Source organism: Zalophus californianus, chromosome 15 (assembly GCF_009762305.2).
Source record: "Zalophus californianus isolate mZalCal1 chromosome 15, mZalCal1.pri.v2, whole genome shotgun sequence".
Classification (NCBI taxonomy): domain Eukaryota; kingdom Metazoa; phylum Chordata; class Mammalia; order Carnivora; family Otariidae; genus Zalophus; species Zalophus californianus.
In genome coordinates, this window is record NC_045609.1 from 58,727,451 (window position 1) to 58,748,327 (window position 20,877).

General features: G+C 36.9%; 1 protein-coding gene across 3 annotated transcripts in view; it reads right to left on the bottom strand.

The window, feature by feature from the left end:
- Window positions 1–20,877, bottom strand: part of HPSE2 (heparanase 2 (inactive)) — a 687,285-nt gene that overhangs the window by 620,580 nt on the left and 45,828 nt on the right. The window lies entirely within an intron of this gene.

The following is a 20,877-nucleotide window of genomic DNA, read 5'->3' on the forward strand; positions in this document are numbered from 1 at the left end:
ACTTCCCAGGGCCTTTTCTTAACAACTTTGTCTGAACACTAGTGACTATGATTATTTCCTCTACCTCATGCTGTAGGACCAGGTGATAGCTCCTGCATGAATATTCAGGATATGTGGCCTATTTTCAAATTTACCTCCCAGCTAGCCCATTGAGCTCAAATTAGGGCTGTCATTCTGTGGGTTAGCTGCTCAGGATTTCTCCTGCCATCTTTCATGTGCCTCTGGCTACATTCTGACTCATAAATAACTCTTTAAATCTATAAGTATTTTGTGGGTCACTGAAGAAAGCAAGAGGAGGGCTAGAGTCACTTCACAGATCTGCCTCTTTCCCAATTATTTCCCCATTAGTGACAGGCTGCTTTTTATTCTTCAGTATGATTTTCACCCAAAGCAGAAGTATCCTCCAGAAAATAGTCTTCCTCAAAACAAACATTCTCCTAGAATGTTTCCCAATTACTAGGGAGCTTTGATGCCCTAAAGTTATTTGTTTATTTTACAAATTAAGATATAATTCAGCTGATTATCATTGAAACAAATGATGTTTATCAGCAGCAATCTGGATGACAGCTCTAGGAACTTCCAAGTTTTGTGCAGCAAATTGAAGGACTTTAGGAGAAAATGCTAAAAATAATAATAATAATAATAATCACTGCTCTGTCACTGTTGACACCAATGGCTTTGGAAGGGAAAAAAGTAATACCCATGTTAATTGTACCAATAGGAAAGATTTGGTTCTTTCAGCAATGCTCAAAGAGAAAACAGGGCATGTGGCATGAAAGATGGGACACTGTTCTAGACAAATAATCTTCAAACCAATCAACATAGCCCTAACAGAGAAGCCCAGATATAAATACAAACCCATGACAATGAGGGTGAGGATGTATGTTACACAAAGATTAGCCAGATGTGGGAATGGTTCTTAATCTTGGTTGAAAACAGGGGAGCTGGTTGGAAACAATGCAGTATTTATTCCTAAACCTATTTATGCCAATTTCTAGACTGTAGGCAATAAAGTGAACTCATTTAACATTCAAGTAACTACTCTCATAGACTTTCTGAGGCTTGAATACAAAAGTAGAATAAATTAATTCAAGATACACTCTAGTTTTTAAGACCATCAATAGAATGAGAGGAGAACTTATTACACTGTATAATTGAATCCTTCCAATAATCCTATGAATGTGGCAGATATTGTTAACTAGCTGACCCAAACCCTACACACAGTCCCTTCTACTTTGCTTTCCTCTATTATAGAGACTAAAACACGAAAATAAACAATTTCCCAGCTTTCCTTGAAGCAAGGGGTGACCATATAACATGATTCTGGCCAATGAGCTGCAGGCAGGCATGCTTAGGGGGACTTAAACTTAGTGACAAAACCTAAGAGAAAGCCAGGATCTTTTTCCTTTAGCCTGTTAGCCTTTCCTATTCCTTATATCTCAAACATAGACATGAAGCCCAGAGTTAAAGAAGTAATTTTGTGGCAATGACTCAAGAAGCCAGAGGGCAAAGGACTACACACTAAGGATGGTGAAATGAAAGCTCGGAAGAGCCTAAGTCCCTAATGTTTTTAAGGAGCTCCCATAGCTACCCTACTTGTCCTAGAGACTGCCCACCTCTTGATTTCTTGTTATGTGAGATATCAGTTTCTTATTTTCAAAATCCTGACCTGTTTTTGTAATCCTAAATGATAAAGAATATTACTATCCCTATTGTATATATGAGGAAACTGAGGTCCACAAAGCTTAAGTGACTTGCTCAAGTTCACAGTGCATGGTCAGTCCCCAAATACAGAAATTTTCAAAGCCATTCCAGTGATCTTTCCAAAAGTTACTCCCACATAGAAATGCATGAATTTAACAATAAAGTATGGTAAATAATAAAATTGAGGGACTAAAGAGAAAAACCTAATTATACTATTACAGCAGCATACCATAGATGGTCTATCCAGAAAAGAAATATGTATGATACTTGCCCAGAAAACATTACAAAACTTATACCAAATATACTATATAGAGTGGAGTTTAAATTATTCAGATATCTTCTAATAGGAGTCTAATACAAAAGTAGAACATCTACCAAACTCTCTATTTCCTACGTAATAAATGTCTTGCTCAGAAGGCAGAGAAAGCAAATATTATAACTGATAGCCTCAACATCATTCCAACCAGAACCTTAAAATGAAGTGACCATATTATCTTAATAATAGTAAGAAAAGAAAACCATGGACATGGCCAAATATATGTCTGAGACTTTAGAAATGTACACCACAACAATGTTTGGGGGAAAAAATAGATATGCCATACAGATTCTTTATTCACCCTTGATCTGTTTGAAATTGTATCAAAAACTAGATAAACAAACAAAAAAGGATACTTATCAAAGATGTACATGGTCATATACATCTGGAAGAAGAGTTAATGTAGATGACAGATTCAAAATTCAAAATTATCTTGACAACCTAGAAACTTAGGCTGAAATCCCCAAGACAAAGAAATGAACACAAAGCCTTGCATTTATACTGAAAATTAATTACATGAGAGGTTAAGGCCAGACCAGACAGAAGCTCAAATATTTAAGATCTTATTAAGTTTTATAGGTTTTAGTTGAATACAAGCTTTATGTAAGCCAGTAATATGCTGCCAAATATGATATTGCTGCCAAAAAGATTAACACAATTCTTAGACTAAATTAACAGAACCAGAACATCCAGAACACAGGAGGTAACATAGCCACCCTGAATTCCATGCCAGCCAAGGGCAGCACAGTAAAGAGTCGGAGTTAAAGCAGACCTTGGTTCAAATTCTAGCTTGGTGGTCACTTATTAGCTGCAGAAGTGACAGACAACAATGCTTCCGTAAGCCTATTTCTTCATGCTGTTATTGTAAAGAGTCATAAAAGATTTAGCACTATGCATGCCACATAATAAGAACTCTATAAAGGGTAGCTATTACTATTTTTGTTATTATAATACTCTACTTGTAGTATTATATGTTTTCCACCTGTAATAGTTTCTCATCTACAGTCCACCCAAAGAAAAGTGCCAAGATGGGAAATAATTTTATTTTTAAAAAATAGCTGAAAAAAGTGTTGAGCCTGGCAAAGAAAACATTAAAGATGACTGGCTTCATATAGAAGAGAAAACTGACTTATTCTGTATAAATACAGAAAGCCAAACATTATAGGAGTAACCAAAAGACATATGAGAGAACTATAACAACAGAAGTGGTCATATAAGGAAAGGAGCTACTTGAAGATGGGGTGAGTTTCCCAACCCTGGAGATATTCAAGCAGAGACTAGGTGACATAGGCACCATAAAATGATTTCAGTATAGTCATTAAAGCCTGCCAAGTACAGGGTTAAAGTACTTTCACCAACATTATATGAGGCAACATAACAGATATTAAAGGCAGATGCTTTGAATTCAAACATACCCAAGTTTAGATCCCAGCTCTATCACTTACTTTTTTTTATCACTTACTTTCTGACAGCTCTCAGACAAATCACTAAATCTCTCCTTTCCTAATTTTTTAAAATGAGAATATTAACAGCATATTTGTAATGAGCTTATACAGACAGTGATAGGGACATATTAGACATTCAACAAGTGCTGGTTGTTTCAGTGGGTGCTAATAATAATTATATTAATATTGGAAAGTTGTTACTGGAGGATATTATTATACCTTTAGCTCATTTTTAGCTCAAAAATTTTATGGCTCTACAAAAACTTATGCTTTTCTTTGTCAGACATGATAGAAAAAATAAAGATTCAAAGCCAGGAGACTTAGGTATGAATTTCAACTAATTTACCAATTAATCATGAAACTATAGACTAAAAACTTAACATCCTTGTGCCTTGGCTTTCTCCTGGTCTACCAAATTGAAAAGTTGATGGAGTGAATGATCTCTAAACCTCTCTCCTCCTCCTGCTAGCTCTCTCCTTCCTGCTGATATTCTTTATTGCTATGTGATCAAAGTAGTTCCAAATATCAAGCTATCCATATGTCATCTTCTCATCTCCCCCTATGGTCTTTATTCTGATATAGTTCAAGGATACCAAAGACCCAACATATACCCTGAGGGAAGCAACAAGGAAGAAAGCGTCCTGCCCCAAAGGTCATACCCTAACATCAAGTTATTGCCCATCAGGACTTCTGGACATGTGAGTATGATCATGTTTGTATTTTTGTTCTTGCTTCTTTCTGTGATACATCTTTCTCCATTCTTTAATCAATTAGTAACCCACAGTTCTATTAACCTAAAGCTGTAGTTCTTGTTGGTGCAAGTGACAGACTAGTGGACCAGCCAAAAATTTTAACAGGGAGATCCTAGAACTTTGAAAGATATAAAAATGAGCTACAGAAGTTTGCCATGCATCCCTGGCTGACTGGGAGGCTGTGTGCACATGCAGAGGATATTCAGCCTAGGATTCTTCACGCAAAACTGGTTAACTGGGAAACCATAAACAAACTCAAGAGGTTGGGAGGAAAGTAAATGGTGAGGCAGACTTAAAAATTATCATAAAACTGAACATTTTTACCAATCCCTACAGAAATCCAACAGCAGAAAGCAGAAGCCTTAGAGATTAGGGATTCAAACTGTTTGAAACAGAGCTACTGAACAATCATTGGGTGATCACTAAGCTATTAAGACTCAGAGGTGAACCCTAGGACGCCAACCTAAAAAAATAATAATAATAATAATTTTAAGAACAGAAGAAATACCAGTGGTAGGATAAAAAGATTAAGTCCGAATAATTTATTTTTTAAAAAGCAGAACAACAATTATCAGGGGAAAAACCTAAATTACAGATTGGCTATGATATATCTAAATGTCCAGTTTCCAACAAAAAATTATGTCATGCAAAAAAAACGGAAGTGTGACTCAAACTCAAAAAAAAAAAACAAAAACAATCAGTTAGAGCTAACTGTATATTGGCAGGGCATACGAAGACTTCAAATAGGGGCACCTGGGTGGCTCAGCTGGTTGGGCCACTGCCTTAGGCTCAGGCCATGATCCCAGGTTCTGGGATCGAGCCCCGTGTCGGGCTCCTTCCTCTCTGTCAAATAAATAAATAAATAAATAAATAAATAAATAATCTTAAAAAAAGAAAAACAATAGATTATAAATATGTTTTAAAAATTAAAAGAAACCTGTTTAAATAATTAAAGAAAAACCTAATAATGACTCAAGGAACAGACAAATGAAACAAATAGAAACTTTTACTTAAAAAAAGAGGAACAGGGATGACTGAGTGGCTCAGTTGGTTAAGTGGCTGCTTTCGGCTCAGGTCATGATCCCAGGATCCTGGGATCAAGTCCCGCATCAGACTCCTTGCTCAGCAGGGAGCCTGCTTCTCCCTCTGCCTGCCTCTCCCCCTGCTTGTGCTCTCTGTCTTTCTCTCTGACAAATAAATAAAATCTTTTAAAAAAATAAAATTAAAAAATTTCTAAAATTTAAAAAGAGGAACAAATGGATAGTCGATAGTTGAAAAGTACAGTTACTGAAATGAAAAATGCACTAGATGGGCTTAGCAGCAGAACTGAGAGGGCAAGAGAAAGAATCAGTATGTGAAGACAGATGAATAGAAATGACCTAACATGAAAAACAGAAAAAGATCAAGGAAAAATGAGCAAAGCCTCAAAGTATTATGTAATAAAATGAAGCAACTCATCAAAGAGGAGAGAGAAGGACAGAAAATTATTTCAAAAAATAATCAAAAAAGTCCCAAATTTGACAAAAATTATTAATTCACAGATCCAAGAAGTTCAACAAAAAGAATCATTACAAAGAAATCTACTCCTAGAACATCACAGTACCACTCTTGAAATCCCAAGATTAAAAGAAAATCTCAAAAGCTGAAAGGAAAAAACTCATCTCAAAAAGGGAATCAGCAGTACAATTAATGGCTGACTTCTAATCTGAAACAGTGGAAGCCAGAAAGCAGTGGAACAACATATTCAAAGTGCTGAAAGAAAAAAATTCTGGGACACCTGGGTGGCTCAGTCAGTAAAGTGTTATATATAAAAAATTGACATTGTAGAGGGAATAGGAAAACAAGGTGTATTGATACAAAGTTGCTTTATCAAAATTAGTTATTAACTTGAATTTGACTGTGATAAACTAAGGTGCACAGTGTAATTCCTGAAGCAACCACTAAGAAAATAACTAAAGATAATACAGTGTAAAAATCAACAAAGCAATTAAATAATCAAAAAAAAATTTTTTTAATCTAGAAAATTGGTTTAACAGAAAGAAGGCAGTAAACATAAGAAATATAGAAACTATCAAAATGGCAGACATAAATCCATCTACACCAATAGCTGCATTAAATGTAAATGGACTAAACACTCCAATCAAAAGCTACAGATGGTTTTATTGAGTTTAAAGAAGCAAGATCCAACTATATGCTGTTGAGGAGACACAGTTTAGATTTAAAGACAAATACAGGTTGAAATAAAAGAATGGAAAAAGATATATTATGCAAACAATAACCATAAGGGTGCTGAAATGATTAAATTTGTGACAAAAAAAATTTACAGGGGTTTGGAGTGGCACCCATTATGTTGTTATTTAATCACATTTTTTTCTGTAGAGGGGAAGAAAGAAAAAGATTTTCCTTTTCCTCTCAATAATTGCTCTCCATTCTGTATTGCAAGGATGAAAACTTGCTTCTTCTCTCATTCCCTTTAAGCAAAAAATCTATGGCTCATATTCACAAAGATTGCTGATTTTGACTGTAGGTTGCCCTACTCTGCTTTTCCCCTTCCTTCACACTAACTAACACAATAGGTAAGTCCTTCTAGCCAACACTCCCTAAGAGTGGTGTTAAGAAAGACAGCCCACTTAACTTTTTTTTCTTAAGCTTTGTGTAATTGCTTTTTTTTTTTAAGTATAATTGATATGTAACATTATATTAGTTTCAGGTATACAACATGATTCAGTATTTGTGTATGTTGTGAAATGGTCACCACAATAAGTCTAGTTAACATCCATCACCATACATAGTCACATTATTTTCTTGTAATGACAACTGTTAAGATTTACTCTTTTAACAACTTTCAAATATGCAATATAGTATTAACTACAGACACCATGCTATACATTACATCTCCATGAATTATTCATTTTATAATTGGAGGCTTATAACTTTTGATCCCCCTCACCCATTTTACCCCACCCCCACATCCTGCCTCTGGCAACCACCAATCTGTTCTCTATAAGTTTGCATGTTTGTTTTGTTTCAGATTCCACATATAAGTGAGATTGTATGGTATTTGTCTTTCTCTGTCTAACATATTTCACTTAACGTGATGACCTCAAGATCCATGCATGTCATCACAAATGGCAAAATTTCATTCTTTCTTATTCCACATTGTGTGTGTGTGTGTGTGTGTGTGTGTGTGTGTTTCACAATTTTTTTATCCATTCATCCACTGATGGACACTTAGGTTGTTTACATATCTTGGCTATTATAAATAATGCTGCAATGAACATGGGGCTGCATATATTTTTTTCTTTTGAGTTAAGGTTTTCATTTTCTTCAAATAAATACCCAGAAGTGGAATTGCTGGATCATATGTAGTTCTATTTTTAATTTTTTGATGAACCTCTATACTGCTTTCTGTAGTAGCTGCACCAACTTACATTCCCACCAACAGAGTATAAGGGTTCCCTTTTCTCCGCATCCTTATCAACACTTGTTATTTCTTATCTTTTTCATAACAGCCATTCAAACAGGTGTGAGAATGAGATATTGCATTGTAGTTTTGGTATGCATTTCCCTGATGATTAGTGATACTTAGCAGCTTTTCATGTACCCATTAGTCATCCAGATGCCTTCTTTGGTAAAATATCCAGACCTTCTGCCCCTTTTTAATCAGATTGTTTGCTATTGAGTTGTAAGAGTTCTTTCTATATTTTGGATATTAACCCTTACCAGATACATTTGCAAATATTTTCTTTCATTCAGTAGGCTGCCTTTTCATTTTGTTGATGATTTCCTTTGCTGTACAAGACAAAATTGTTTTTAAGATAGTAAATATTACTAGAAACAAACAGGGACCGATCATGGTGATAAAAGGGTCAATATATCAGGAAGATACAGTAAGTATAAATGTATATGCACCTAATAAGTGAGTTCCAAAATACATGAAACAAAATCTGAGACTAAATTGAAAGGGGAATTCAACAAGTATGGTTCAAGATTTCAATACCCTACTCTATATTTGATGGAACTAGATAGAAAATCACTTAAAGGCCAATATACCTTACTGACACTTATAGGACATACCAAATAAAAGCAGAATATACATATTTTTCTAATCACACATGACACATAACAAGAACAATCTTATGCTAGGCCATAAGTCTCATAAATATTTTTAAAGATTTTATTTATTTATTTGACAGAGAAATAGAGAGCACAAGTAGGGAGAGGGAGAGGGAGAAGCAGGCTCTCCGCTGAGCCAGGAGCCGGATGTGGAGCTCGATCCCAGGACCCCAGGATCATGACTGAGCCGAAGGCAGCCGCTTAACCAACTGAGCCACCCAGGCGCCCCAAGTCTCATAAATTTAAAAGGATTGAAGTCATACGAAGCATGTCCTCTGACAATACTGGAATTAAATTAGGAATCCATAACAGAAAGACCTCTAGAAAATCCCCAAATATTAAGAAACTAAACAACACACTTCTAAATAACCTATGGATCAAAGAAATCACAAGGGAAATTAGAAAATATTTTGAACTAAATGAAAATGGGAATGCATGATATCAAAATTTATGGAACAGAGCCTAAATAGTACTTAGAAAACTATAGCATTACACACATATATTAGAAAAGAAGAAAGATCTCAAATCAATAATCTAAGTTTCCATTTAGAACTTGAAAAATAAAAAAATAAACACAAAGCAAGCAGAAAGAAGAAAACACTTTATTTCTATTCTGAAATTAAAAAAAAACAGGAACAGAGAAAATCAATGAAACAAAATATTATTCCTTTGAAATGATGAACAAAATTGAAAATTTTTGAGATAATGGCAAAGTAAGAAGACACAAATTACCAAAAATCAGGGAGGAAAGGTAACGTCAAATGGTTATCTACTGTATGATTGCATTTATGCAACATTTTCAAAAAGACAAAATTATAGTAATAGGGAACAGATTACAAACAAGTAGCATGAGGTTGTTACTTCTGGATGGTACAACAGTTCTGTATTCTGATTGTTATACTGGTTACACAAATTCATATATGTAGAAAAATTTCATAGAATTACACACACAGAGAAGAAATGAATACACTTAAAAACTGATAAAATACAAAGAAGGTCTATAGTTTAGTTAACTTTCTCTACTATTTTTGCAAGTTTTTAGGAGTCTAAAATTATTTCAAAATAGAGTTTAAAAAGAACTTAGACCTTTACCTCACATCATACACACACAAAAAAATTAACTCAAAATGGATCATAGACCTAAATAGAAGAACTAAAGCTATACATTTTCTAGAATATATAGGAGAATGGCTTTGTTTCCTTAGGTTAGGTAAAGATTCCTTAGTTATAACACCAACAGTACAATTCACAGTGGGAAAAAAATAATGAACTGAACTTTACCAAAACTAAAAGATTTCGCTTTCTAAAATATCATTAAGAAAATAAAAAGATAAGACACAGACTGAAATAAAATATTTGAAAATCACATATATCATAAAATATATAAAGGAAATGTTTACAATTTAAGAAGAAGACTAACAACCCAATTTTAAACATGGGCAAAATATCTAAACAGACGTTTCACCAAAGAAGATATACAAATGGGTAATAAGCACATGAAAAGATGCTCAAATCATTCATTAGTCATTAGGAAATGCAAACTAAAATCACAATGAGGCGTTGCCCCTAGAAGGACTATAATCTGAAAGACTGACAATACCACGCGTTAAGTATGTAGAGCAACAGAAGCCCTCGTGCATTGTTGGTGGGAATATAAAATGGGACAGCCACTTTGGAAAACACTTTAGCTGTTTCTTAAAAAGATAAACATAAACTTACTGTATGACCCAAAAATCCAATCTTAGAAATCTACCCAAAACAAATAAAAGCATATCTCCACACAAAGACTCGTACATGAATACTTATAGTGGCATTGTGCACAACAGTCAAACTAGAAACAGCCCAAATGTCCATATCCTGGTAAACTAATAAAATGTGGTAGATACATACAGTCAAATACTAATCAGCAATAAAAAGAAACAAGCCATTGATAAATACTAGACCTGGAAAACCTCAACAACATAAAGTAAGTGAAAAAAAAAAGACACAAAAAGATTATGTTTTGTATGATTTAGTTTATGTAAAATTTCTAGAAAAGGCAAATCAAATTGATAGAGACAGAAAGCTAATGTTGGTTTCCTAAGGCTAGGGTGGGAGCAAGGACTGACTGCAAACAGGCATGGAATGTTCTAATACTGGATTGTGATGATGGTTGCACAACTCTACATTTCATGGAAATAACAATATACTTATAATGGGTGAACTTTATCATATGCAAATTATAGCTCAAAAAGGCCAATAAAAAGTAACAAAAATAATGCACCCATGTTCACAGCAGCATTATTCATAATAGCCAAAAGGTAAAAAGCAGGCCAAGAGTCCTTTGACAGATAGGTAAATGAAATGTGGTATATACATATAATGCAATATTGCTCAACCTTAAAAGGAAGGAAATTCTGACATATGCTACAACATTGGTGACCTTAAGGATAAGTGAAAGAAGCCAGTCATAAAAAGAGAAAATTTTTTTAAAAAGAGAAATATTGAGGGGGGTGGAGCAAGATGGCGGAGGAGTAGGAGACCTGGGTTTCGTCTGGTCTCAGGATTTCAGCTGGATAGAGATCAAACCATTCTGAACACCTACGAACTCAACAAGAGATCGAAGAAAAGAATAGCAACAACACTCTGAACAAAACAGCGACCACTTACTGGAAGGTAAGATGTGCAGAGAAGTGAATCCAAGGCGATATTCAGGAGGAGAGACGGCGGGGGAGGGGGCCTCCGACGGCCGCTTCTGGCAAGTGATAGAGCCGCAGAGCACAAAATCGGAACTTTTAAGTCGGCTCCGCTGAGGGACGTCACTCCAGTGGCTAAGCGGGGGGTGGAACCCTCACAGGACAGTGTGGTCTCAGGACCCTTGGGGTCACAGAAAGACCGGGGGTGCCTGAGTGTGGCAGAGCTCCCAGGTATAAGAGCGGGGAAGCCGGCTGCAGAGACGGAGCCGAGGTGCAGGCTCTCAGCTAGGGGTTGCCATAAACTGTGATGCGCGGCCCAGTCGGGCCACTGCTCCTCCAGCAGGGACCCAACAAGCGGCAGAGCTGGGGAGACTCCCCTTCCTCCCCTGGGAGGGGCGGCGAGGGAGCGCACCGCAGGGATCTGCTGGGTTTGGATACTCCACACGGGGTCGGATGCCAGAGACAGAAACACTCTGTCACAGGCTGGGTGAGCACAGAGTGCGGCCAGAGACCGGGGACACGAGAGTGACTGCTTTTCTCTGGGGGTGCACTGAGGAGAGAAGCCCCGAGTTCTCAGCTCCTCCGGGCGGAGATTGGGAGGACACCATTTTCACTCTGGTCCTCCAAAGCTGTAACGAGAGCTTGGAGGGAACAAAAGCACCAGAGAGCAAACCTGAGCAGATTGCTTAGCCGGGACCGACAAGGGCGGGGCAATTCCGCATCCAGCAAAGACATTTGGGAACCAAGGCAACAGACCCCTCCCCCAGAAGATCAGCACAAACAGCCAGCAAGCCAAGACCAAGTTTACCGATCAAGGAGAACGGGAGAACTCCAGCGCTAGGGGAATATTGCACATAGAATTCATGGCTTTTTTACCATGATTCACTAGTTTTTCAAAGTTGATTTTTTTAACTGTTTTTTTCTTTTTTTGAATTTTTCTTTTTCCCTTTTTCAACGAACATCTTATCAACCCTTTTTAAAAAAAATTTTTTTTCATTTTTAGAGTCATATTTTATCCCTTCATAGTAATTACCCTTATTTTTGGCATATATATATATAAGCTGTTGTCTCTTTAAAATTTTGAGATACCGTTTCTTCTAACAGATCAAATTATACCCTAAATCACTAGTGTATGGCTTTGTTCTAGTCTCCTGCCTGATCATATTCTCTCCCTTTTCTTTTTTCCTTTTCTTCTTTGTTTTTTAATCTTCCTCTTTCTTTTTTCAAACAATTTCTTATCAATTCCTTTTATAAAATCTTTTACAATTTTCATCTTTACAGTCATCTTCCATCCCTTCATTGTATCAACCCTTATTTTGTACATATAAAAGTCTTTCTTCCTTTAAAATTTTGGGAGGCACTTTCTTCTAACAGACCAAAATACGCCCAAAATCTAGTGTGTGGCAATGACCTATACACTAGTCTGATCATATTTGCTCATATTCTGTTTTATTTTTTGTTTTGTTCTGTTTTTGTTTTTATCTTTTTCTTTTTCTTTTCTCTTTTCTTTTTTTTCCTCTTTCTTTTTTCTTTCTTTCCCTTTCCTTTCCCCTGGTTTCAGATCTTTTCTGATTGGTATAGAGTATATTTGCTGGGGACATTGTTAACCTGTTAGCATTTTGTTCTCTCATTCATCTATTCTCCTCTGGACAAAATGACAAGACGAAAAAAATCACCTCAGCAAAATGAACAAGAGGTAGTACCATCTGCCAGGGACCTACTCAATACGGACAGTACGATGTCACACCTGGAGTTCAGAATCATGTCTTTAAAGATAGTAGCTGGGCTTGAAAAAAGCATGGAAGTTATTAGAGACACCCTTTCTGGAGAAATAAAAGAACTAAAATCTAACCAAGTTGAAATCAAAAAGGCTATTAATGAGGTGCAATCAAAAATGGGGGCACTAACTGCTAGGATGAATGAGGCAGAAGAGAGAATCAGCGATATAGAAGACCAAATGATGGAAAATAAAGAGGCTGAGAAAAAGAGAGAGAAACAACTACAGGATCACGAGGGCAGAATTCGAGAGATAAGTGATACAGTAAGACAAAACAACATTAGAATAATTGGGATCCCAGAAAAAGAAGAAAGAGAGAGGGGGCAGAAGGCATATTGGAGCAAATTATAGCAGAGAACTTCCCTAATGTAGGGACGGAAACAGGCATCAAAATCCAGGAGGCACAGAGAACCCCTCTCAAAATCAATAAAAATAGGTTAACACCCCGACATCTAATAGTAAAACTTACGAGTCTCAGAGACAAAGAGAAAATTCTGAAAGCAGCTCGGGAGAAGAGATATGTAACCTATAATGGTAGAAACATTTGATTGGCAACAGACCTATCCACAGAGACCTGGCAGGCCAGAAAGGACTGGCATGGTATCTTCAGAGCACTAAACGAGAATAATATGCAGCCAAGAGTACTATATCAAGCTAGGCTGTCATTGAAAATAGAAGGAGAGATAAAAAGCTTCCAGGACAAACAAAAACTAAAGGAATTTGCAAACACGAAACCAGCCCTCCAAGAAATATTGAAAGGGATCCTCTAAGCAAAGAGAGAACCTAAAATCAGCAAAGATCAGAAAGGAACACAGACAATCTACAGTAACAGTCACCTTACAGGCAATACAATGACACTAAATTCATATCTTTCAATAGTTACCCTGAATGTAAATGGGCTAAATGCCCCAATCAAAAGATACAGGCTCAGATTGGATTAAAAAATAAGACCCATCAATATGCTGTCTGCAAGAGAGACTTTAAATGAAACACTGGACCAAATGGACTTCACAGACATATTCAGAACATTCCATCCCAAAGCAACGGAATACACATTCTTCTCTAGTGCCCATGGAATATTCCCCAGAATTGATCACATCCTAGGTCACAAATCAGGTCTCAACTGGTACCAAAATATTGGGATTATTCCCTGCACATTTTCAGACCACAATGCTTTGAAACTACAACTCAATCACAAGAGGAAAGTCAGAAAGAACTCAAATACATGGAGGCTAAAGAGCATCCTACTAAAGAATGAATGAGTCAACCAGGAAATTAAAGAAGAATTTAAAAAATTCATGGAAAACAATGAAAATGAAAAAACAACTGTTCAAAATCCTGGGGACACAGCAAAGGCAGTCCTGAGAGAAAAGTATATAGCAAAACAAGCCTTTCTCAAGAAACAAGAAAGGTCTCAAATACACCACCTAACCCTACACCTAAGGGAGCTAGAGAAAAAACAGCAAATAAAGCCTAAACCCAGCAGGAGAAGAGAAATAATAAAGATCAGAGCAGAAATCAATGAAATAGAAACCAAAAGAACAGTAGAACAGATCAACGAAACCAGGAGCTGCTTCTTTGAAAGAATTAACAAGATTGATAAACCCCTGGCCAGACTTCTCAAAAAGAAAAGAGAAATGACCCAAATCAACAAAATCATGAATGAAAGAGGAGAGATCACAACCAACACCAAAGACATACAAACAATTATAAGAACATATTATGAGCAACTCTATGCCAGCAAATTAGATAACCTAGAAGAAATGGGTGCATTCCTAGAGATGTATCAACTACAAAAAATTGAACCAGGAAGAAATAGAAAACCTGAACAGACCTATAACCACTAAGGAAATTGAAGCAGTCATCAAAAATCTCCCAACAAACAAAAGCCCAGGGCCAGATGGCCTCCCAGGGGAATTCTACCAAACATTTCAAGAAGAATTAATACCTATTCTCCTGAAACTGTTCCAAAAAATAGAAATGGAAGGAAAACTTCCAAACTCATTTTATGAGGCCCCCATTACCTTGATCCCAAAACCAGACAAAGACCCCATCGAAAGGAGAACTACAGACCAATATCCTTGATGAACATGGATGCAAAAATTCTCACCAAAATACTAGCCAATAGGATCCAATAGTACATTAAAGGATTATTCACCACGACCAAGTGGGATTTATCCCTGGGCTGCAAGGTTGGTTCAACATCCACAAATCAATCAACGTGATACAACACATTAACAAAAGAAAGAACAAGAATCATATGATCCTCTCAAAAGATGCAGAAAAAGCATTTGACAAAGTACAGCACCCTTTCTTGATCAAAACTCTTCAGAGTATAGAGATAGAGGGTACATACCTCAATATCATAAAAGCCATCTATGAAAAACCTACAGCCAATATCATTCTCAATGGGGAAAAGCTGAGAACTTTTCCCCTAAGGTCAGGAACGCAGCAGGGATGTCCTCTATCACCACTGCTATTCAACATAGTATTAGAAGTCCCAGCCACAGCAATCAGACAACAAAAAGAAATCAAAGGCGTCCAAATCGGCAAAGAGGAAGTCAAACTCTCACTCTTTGCAGATGATATGATACTGTATGTGGAAAACCCAAAAGACTCCACCCCAAAACTGCTAGAACTCATACAGGAATTCAGTAAAGTAGCAGGATATAAAATCAATGCACAGAAATCACTGGCATTCCTATACACCAACAAGACAGAAGAGAGTAAAATCAAGGAGTCAATCCCATTTACAATTGCACCCAAAACCATAAGATACTTAGGAATAAATCTAACCAAAGAGGCAAAGGATCTGTACTCAGGAAACTATAAAATACTCATGAAAGAAATTGAAGAAGACACAAAGAAATGGAAAAACGTTCCATGCTCATGGATTGGAAGAACAAATATTGTGAAGATGTCAATGCTACCTAGAGCAATCTACACATTCAATCCAATCCCCATCAAAATACCATCCACCTTTTTCAAAGAAATGGAACAAATAATCCTAAAATTTGTATGGAACCAGAAGAGACCCCGAATAGCCAGAGGAAGGTTGAAAAAGAAAAGTAAAGCTGGCGGCATCACAATTCCGGACTTCCAGCTCTATTACAAAGCTGTCATCATCAAGACAGTATGGTACTGGCACAAAAACAGACACATAGATCAATGGAACAGAATAGAGAGCCCAGAAATGGACCCTCAACTCCATGGTCAACTCATCTTTGACAAAGCAGGAAAGAATGTCCAATGGCAAAAAGACAGTCTCTTCAACAAATGGTGTTGGGAAAATTGGACAGCCACATGCAGAAGAATGAAACTGGACCATTTCCTTACACCACACACGAAAATAGACTCCAAATGGTTGAAAGACCTAAACGTGAGACAGGAGTCCATCAAAATCCCAAAGGAGAACACAGGCAGCAACCTCTTCGACCTCAGCCGCAACAACTTCTTCCTAGAAACATCGCCAAAGGCAAGGGAAGCCAGGGCAAAAATGAACTATGGGGATTTCATCAAGATAAAAAGCTTTTGCACAGCAAAAGAAACAGTCCACAAAACCAAAAGACGACCGACAGAATGGGAGAAAATATTTGCAAATGACATATCAGATAAAGGGCTAGTATCCAAAATCTATAAAGAACTTATCAAACTCAACACCCAAAGAACAAATAATCCAATCCTGAAATGGGCAGAAGACATGAACAGACATTTTTCCAAAGAAGACATCCAAATGGCCAACAGACACATGAAAAGGTGCTCAACATCGCTTGGCATCAGGGAAATCCAAATCAAAACCTCAATGAGATACCACTTCACACCAGTCAGAATGGCTAAAATTAACAAGTCAGGAAACGACAGATGTTGGCGGGGATGCGGAGAAGGGGGAACCCTCCTACACTGCTGGTGGGAATGCAAGCTGGTGCAACCACTCTGGAAAACAGTATGGAGGTTCCTCAAACAGTTGAAAATAGAGCTACCATACGATCCAGCAATTGCACTACTGGGTATTTACCACAAAGATACAAATGTAGGGATCCAAAGGGGTACGTGCCCCCCAATGTTTATGGCAGCAATGTCCACAATAGCCAAACTGCGGAAAGAGCTACGATGTCCATTGACAGATGAATGGATAAAGAAGAGGTGGTATATATACACAATGGAATATTATGCAGCCATCAAAAGGAATGAGATCTTGCCATTTGCAACGACGTGGATGGAACTGGAGGGTGTTATGTTGAGTGAAATAAGTCAGTCAGAGAAAGACATGTATCATATGACCTCACTGATATGAGGAATTCTTAATCTCAGGAAACAAACTGAGGGTTGCTGGAGTGGTGGGGGGTGGGAGGGATGGGGTGGCTGGGTGATAGACATTGGGGAGGGTATGTGCTATGGTGAGCGCTGTGAATTGTGCAAGACTGTTGAATCACAGATCTGTACTTCTGAAACAAATAATGCAATATATGTAAAAAAAAAAAAAAGAAGAAGATAGCAGGAGGGGAAGAATGAAGGGGAGTAAGTCGGAGGGGGAGACGAACCATGAGAGACGAAGGATTCTGAAAAACAAACTGAGGGTTCTAGAGGGGAGGGTGGTGGGGGGATGGGTTAGCCTGGTGTTGGGTCTTAAAGAGGGCACATTCTGCGTGGAGCACTTGGTGTTATGCACAAACAATGAATCATGGAACACTACATCAAAAACTAATGATGTAATGTATGGTGATTAACATAATAATAAAAAAAGAAAAAAAGAAATGAGAATAAAATAAATGAAGTCATCAAAAAGAAGAGAAATATTGAATAATTCCATTTGTATGAGGTATCTTGGGTGGTCAAATTTATAGACACAGAAAGTAGAATGGTGGTTGCCAAGGGCTGGGAGGTGGAGAAAAAAGGAATTGTTGTTTAATGGATACAAAGTTTCAGTTTTACAAGACGAAAAAAGTTCTGAAGATGGATGATAGTGATGGCTACACAACAATGTGAATGTACTTAAAACTATTTATCATGAACTTAAATATGGTTAAGATGGTAAATTTCATTATGTGTATTTTACCACCATTAGAAATTTTTTAAAGTAATAAAAATGACCAGAAATATAGGGCTTTTCAAAAATTAAAACAAGAAATCACCTTAGAACCTTGGTGCTGCAATGCCATTGTTACAGTCCGTATTCAGTCTTCTCTGTAGATTTTATGAGATTAAACACACAACTGAATTGAATTGTGTATGCTGCTACTACACTTCCAGACCCTGAAGAATAAGGTGTGCAAGCTTGAGAGAGGATACTGTGGCTCTTCTCACACAAACTGACCAAGGATGAGGCTAGAGCCACTGCCTTTCCTCCTGGTTTCAATGCAGCCACTACAACAGCAGCAGGAAAAGAAAGACTCTATTTTGCAAACCCTTGAAAGAGGTTCACAGATGCTAGAAGAGCCTTTGTGCTGAGAGCCTATAACCCCAAGTCAAAATACTCCTGGCCTATGCTCTTTTCCTTCTAATCAGCTAGTCCTTTCATTTCCCTGATTTAGTCCGCCAGATATTTTTCCAATCTTCTCGTCTCTGATTTCCTCTTCTTTTATTCCTCTTTCTCTCTTCCCATACCTTCAAGTCACCAAATTAATCCACTTTGGTTTCAAAATGTCTCTTAGAGTTATCCCCTTCTTTTCAATTCCAATTAATACTATGTACTTCATTATCAGGAAACTAAAACAGTGCAAGCCAGTATCCACAAATCCAGACTCATGATCTCCAAGGCATTCTGCATATCACTTTTAGAAAAAAAAAATCCTTCTTGGGGTATCTGGATGACTCAGTTGGTTAAGTGTCCAGCTCTTGATTTCAGCTCAGGTCATGATTTCAAGGTAGTGAGATGGAGCCCCGTGTCAGCCTCCACACCCAGCGTAGGATTCTCCCTTCTGCCTCTGCCTGTCCCCATCTCAAAAAACAAAAAAACAAAAACAAAAAACCCTTCATTGTTACTTTGTTTTAATTATAAAATGTTTGGAACAAGAAATGTACAAAAAATACCCACCCACACCCATGTACCCTCACTCAGCTCTATCCTTGCATGACATTTTATATTTGCTTCAGATCAGTTTAAAGAAAATAGCTCAGAAACACTTGAAGCCCTCTGCTTACTTGTCTGCAATAACATTCTCCTTCCTCTCTCCACCTTCACAGAGGTGACCACCATCCTAAATCCTGCAAGTAATACACTTACATAGCTGTATGTATGTATGTATGTATGTATGTATGTATGTATGTTTGTAAGTATGCTTTTCTTACATAATAAAAAATATAGTATTAGTTTACATTTTCACAACCAAGGGACAATTATCAAAACTAAGAAACCAACACTGCTATAAATACGATTAACTAAACTACAGACTTTACTATATCTCACCAGTTTATTAGTATCCTTTTGAATTCCAGAACCTGATTTAAGATCCCATATTGCATTAGTTTCCAAGTCTCCTTAATATCCTCTGAAATGTAACAGTTCCTGTCTTTCCCTGTCTTTCATGACTTAGTCATTTTTCAAGAGTACTCATCAGGTTCAAATAAACTGTCCTTCAGTTTGTGTTGGCTGAAGTTTTTCATAGTTGGAATAAATTATGGATTTGGGGCAAAGACACCAGAGAGGTATTCTTAGGTCTTACTAATGATGATGTTAACCTTGATCACTTGGTTAAGGTGGTCTGATAGGTTTCTTCACCATTAAGTTACTATTTTGTCTTTGTAATTAATGAGTATTTTGTAGGAGAAACTTTGAAGCTATGCAATACTGTGCTTTCCTGTAAAATTTTACCCACTAGTTTTAGCATTCATGAGTGGATCTTGCCTACAGCAATTATTCCTCTGGTATTCCAATGGTGATTTTCTATTTTTCTCAGTCCTTCCACATTTATTAATTCTGTAAGAAATTAAGTGGCCCTTCTCCACTTACTTATTTATTCAACCACTGTTTATATTAGTATGGACTTACAAGTATTTATTTTACTCTTTAAGTCATCATATTTATCTATTTTGTTGCACAAATTGTTCCAGCATTAGCTATTTGGAGCTCTTCCAGGTCAGCTTTTGTGTCCTTTTGACATACTCCCATCTTTTTTAAGAACTTCCTTATTTTCTAACACCACAAATGTTCCAGGAACATCTTGTATTTTCCTTGCCCCAACCATGGAATCATATACTTTGCCAAGGAGCCCTGCTTCCTTTTGTTTGAGAATGATATTTAAAAACCAAGATCTGAGCACAACATGTGCTCATTGCTACCGGGATGTCACTAATTCCAGACCCTCTCAGTAGATAGAGCTAGGAAATGGGTATGTATATACTAACTGATGTATATAGATAAATCTATATTTACTGTATCTATCTACCTATTTAAAAGGGGAAGAAAACCACATTCATATTGATGTCTCCAATTCCAATCCAGTAACCAAAGTGTTTATTCTAGCATTCTCATTTACTTATTTGTAATTTCTTTCTCTGACAGTAAGAAACCTGCTTTTCCTAAACTATATTTACTTATTTGTTCAACAGTAGTATATATGCAGTTTCAGAATTGCTAATCCATACCCCTATGAGAAACAAATTTATCAAGTACAGTGGTTTTTGTTTTTCAGTTCTTTTTTCATTAGCCTTACAGAACTCAGTCAAAATAAAGCTACTTTAGGTCATCTCTTGTCTTCTCTAAGCCTTCAGTGTGGTTCTCATTCATTGTAATACAGTTAGATTCATTTGTAAATCTACATTCCATCATTGTTTCCCCAACATCCTGGTTGATTTTTTTTTTAATTTGAAGACAGCAGAATTCACTTTATGGCGTGACAGGTTCTGTGAGTTTTGACAACTGCATAGAATTGAGTATCCACTAGCACATTTGCATACAAAACAGTTTGACCATCCAAGAAATGCCCTCATGCTACCCATTCCTTATCAATCTCTCACTCCATTCTCACCCTGGCAAATAATGATCTGTTGTTTTTGGTTTAGGGTTTCTGTCCCTATAACTTTGTCTTTTTCACAATGTCATATCAGTGGAATCATACAACATGTAGCCTTTGTAATATTGCTTCATTCACTT